Source organism: Sinocyclocheilus anshuiensis, unplaced genomic scaffold (genome assembly GCF_001515605.1).
Source record: "Sinocyclocheilus anshuiensis isolate Anshui unplaced genomic scaffold, SAMN03320099.WGS_v1.1 scaffold948, whole genome shotgun sequence".
In the NCBI taxonomy this organism is placed as follows: domain Eukaryota; kingdom Metazoa; phylum Chordata; class Actinopteri; order Cypriniformes; family Cyprinidae; genus Sinocyclocheilus; species Sinocyclocheilus anshuiensis.
The window spans coordinates 1,092,817-1,093,295 of record NW_015549709.1 but is presented as its reverse complement, the minus strand read 5'-3'; positions in this window follow the sequence as shown (position 1 = coordinate 1,093,295).

Here is a 479-nt window from a genome sequence, read left to right as displayed (position 1 = left end):
AAAATGTTACCAATATTTTTTATTTGTGAACTGATGTTCAGCTGTTCTTTTTAATAGTCAACTTATTTCCGGGTCATCGTCATAAAAGCTCTGTAAACACTGCAACAGACACGAAGACATATCTTTCATTTCATCACGCTGAATGCTCACTAAAAACTGACGCAGTCATCACGTTTTTCAGACCATTTCAGGTTTTATTTTGAAGTGACACAAAGTAGTGGTATCTAAGCGGGAGAGTTGTTTACTTAATTTATAATTAGTCAATAACGCCATCATTTTCTTCATACTGCAGGAACCAATCACATCCGATAATATCCAATTATAGCGCGATGGAGGCATTGCCTCCTCTCACGTGACTTTCTCCCATTCATCTCAATGAGCTTCCAGAAAAGTCACGGCACGCTTTAGATCAGGGCTGTCCAAACTCGGTCCTGGAGGGCCGGTGTCCTGCAGAGTTTAGCTCCAACCCTAATTAAACA